Genomic DNA, 2,715 nt, shown 5'->3' on the forward strand with positions numbered 1-2,715 from the left:
CAACTGGGAATTGAGTGGAGCTGAAGGACAGCGTGAATTACAGGAGCCCTTTCTTGTTGCCAACATTTTAGTGCTTTGCCTTTTGTTCTTGTTGTTCTTGAGATTTCTCTACAGTACGGACTACAGAATGTTAATCAACATTTTGCCTAAGTAATGTTAATGAAACCACCCTACTTATACTGGAGGGAAGAACTAGCATATAATATTTCTTTTTGAAATGTTAATGTACCTTTTAGTAAATTATTTCTGCCTTCTAAATCATCCTAGTGTTAAATTATTAAAGGGTGGCATTAAAGAAGTATTGCACTGATGCAAATAGTTAAATCCTTCAAAAGATAAAAGGCTTATAAAGTTTAAAAGAAGGATCTTTTGGAGTATGGAAGAATTTAACTTAAATATTTTTAAATGTTTGGTTAAGAAATTGATAAATTTGCAGTTGTTTTGCCTGTGTTCACAAAATAAAGGGAGATTTAATAATTACCAACCACTCATGAAAGTGAACTTGATTTTTTTCACAGTCTTGAAGGATTTGTTTAACCTTACTGTATGTAAATGAATTGTAGCATCATCTAGTTTATCTGAGAAGAAAACAAACAAAAGGGAGGAAAAGGATCTCCTATTTTTGCAATATTTACTTATTTGAATCCAAAGGCAATCTTCATCCAGGTTCTATTCTTCAAATATAAGATCACTATTGTCTCAACAGTCCCTCACCTGTGTTATTTCAAAGGGAAGAGCTACTGTAAAGACTTCATGGAAAATATCAATTCTCAACATGCAAATTGTGACAGATATGTATACTGTGAACACCATTTATAGTTCATCAAGAAGGGTACTCAGGAAATGAGTTGACAGGGCTCTAAAGTGCACTAATTTGTTTTCCCTTAAATGGTCTCTTTTAATGTCAATCACTATGTTCATAGATCTTGAATAAATTGTGAAGTAATTTAGGGGGAAATTTAGAACTGAATTTGTTCAAAATTCTCCCACACAGTGATGACTATTTGCTAAGAACTCATAAATCTGGGTAAATCATTTACTTTCTATTTAACAATAGAACATCTAGTGATGGCATTTGTCATTATGTAACTGACTTGTTCTCTTGCATGACTTTTCCTAGCTATACTTCTGTATAGATACAGGCACTGAGAGAGTAGATTTTAAAAAGCTATATTTCAAGGTAAATTTTTACACATTTTGATATCTGAAAAGTATAAATACTGCTTGAAATTGTTGATGTATCATAATTTGACTGGTTTCCCTTTTTTTTTCCTTCTTAGCTATACATAAATGGTAAAGTGCAATACAATAGATGATGGTTTAGATTAAATAAAAGAGTAATGGCTAGCACACATTTAAGAGTTTTCATGTCATCTATTAAGAGTTTTCATGTCACCTACAATGGTCACCCATTACTTCTATAAGGAAAAATAAATCACTGCCATAATGTTAACATAGCATTAATGAGTCAACATATCTGGGACAGGAAATTTTACATACTACATTCCTACTTGTAAAGTTATTTTCATACAGCATTTCTCCCTAGAAAATTTGAAAAGACATACCACTAATAAATGACTGAAATATTACCAAATTCCTTTAATGCAAGAGAAGCTTTTGAGAAGACCAGTCTAATCTACATGCTGTGCAGTCTGATTTGAATGAACTTAAAATTTTTAGATTCTCAGAATTACTCATGATTAAAACTAAAAGCACCAACTTACTATATCAAGACTAGGCAGACTACAAGGTCTAACTTTACAACTATTATGCTTTTACTATGCCAATTCTAAGAGGGGAGGAAAAATAAATTGCATTAATTATCAGTTCATCAAAAGAATATTTGGCTATTTTTGGTTTATTCAAGCCACACCAAACAAATGCAAGTTTACTTTCCTTTCATGTAACAGCAACAAACTGCACTGTAAAATCTTCACTGGATGAGTTTAAAATTTCTCCTCCATATTGAAAAAGACTGCATTTTAACTTAATCATTAATTTTTTTCTTTATATATATTTTATGGATGCCATATTGACCTGTGCATCTATAAAAAACAATTGTGGATTAAGCCAGTATCTACATGATACCAATAAATCAAGCAATATGATCAATCCAAATGAAAGAATTGAACTGACAGTAATCAGAGTCTCAACTGAGTAGACTAGGAGTTTACTTAAGAAATATAAATTGGTAGAAGAGAGTAAAAGTAAATAATATCAGAACTAATAAACACAAAAGACTATTTAACTATTACCCTATAAGTAAATGAAGTGCCATTTACTACATTTTCCTTTGATATACAATATAATCACAGAAACACAAAGTAAAACTGCTAATTTCTAAACCTTAAACCTCAATTCCTAAACACTAAACAAGTTTAGTGTTGTATTGAAGCACAACTTTATCTTGAAATTTGAGATTTTTGTTTTTCAAAGACAATTGAACAGTATATTCAAGCTGTCATTCTTACTGTAATCATATTAGAGAAAGATACTTTAAACGGGGGAGGGCACAGTTAACATTCCCCAAATGAGTTGTCTGGAACTGTTCTTGCAGGAGGAGAAGGGGACGACAGAGGATGAGATGGCTGGATGGCATCACCAACTCGATGGACATGAGTTTGGGTGAACTCCAGGAGTTGGTGCTGAACAGGGAGGCCTGGCGTGCTGCAATTCATGGGGTCGCAAAGAGTCGGACACGACTGAGTGACTGAA

The 2,715-nt window shown here is 32.6% G+C and overlaps 1 protein-coding gene across 8 annotated transcripts in view; it reads right to left on the reverse strand.

Annotated features, from left to right (window-relative positions):
• The window catches only part of CACNA2D1 (calcium channel, voltage-dependent, alpha 2/delta subunit 1), a 530,781-nt gene that overhangs the window by 235,833 nt on the left and 292,233 nt on the right, over nucleotides 1-2,715 (reverse strand). The window lies entirely within an intron of this gene.

Source organism: Bison bison, unplaced genomic scaffold, assembly GCF_000754665.1.
Source record: "Bison bison bison isolate TAMUID 2011002044 unplaced genomic scaffold, Bison_UMD1.0 scf7180017864260, whole genome shotgun sequence".
NCBI lineage: Eukaryota > Metazoa > Chordata > Mammalia > Artiodactyla > Bovidae > Bison > Bison bison.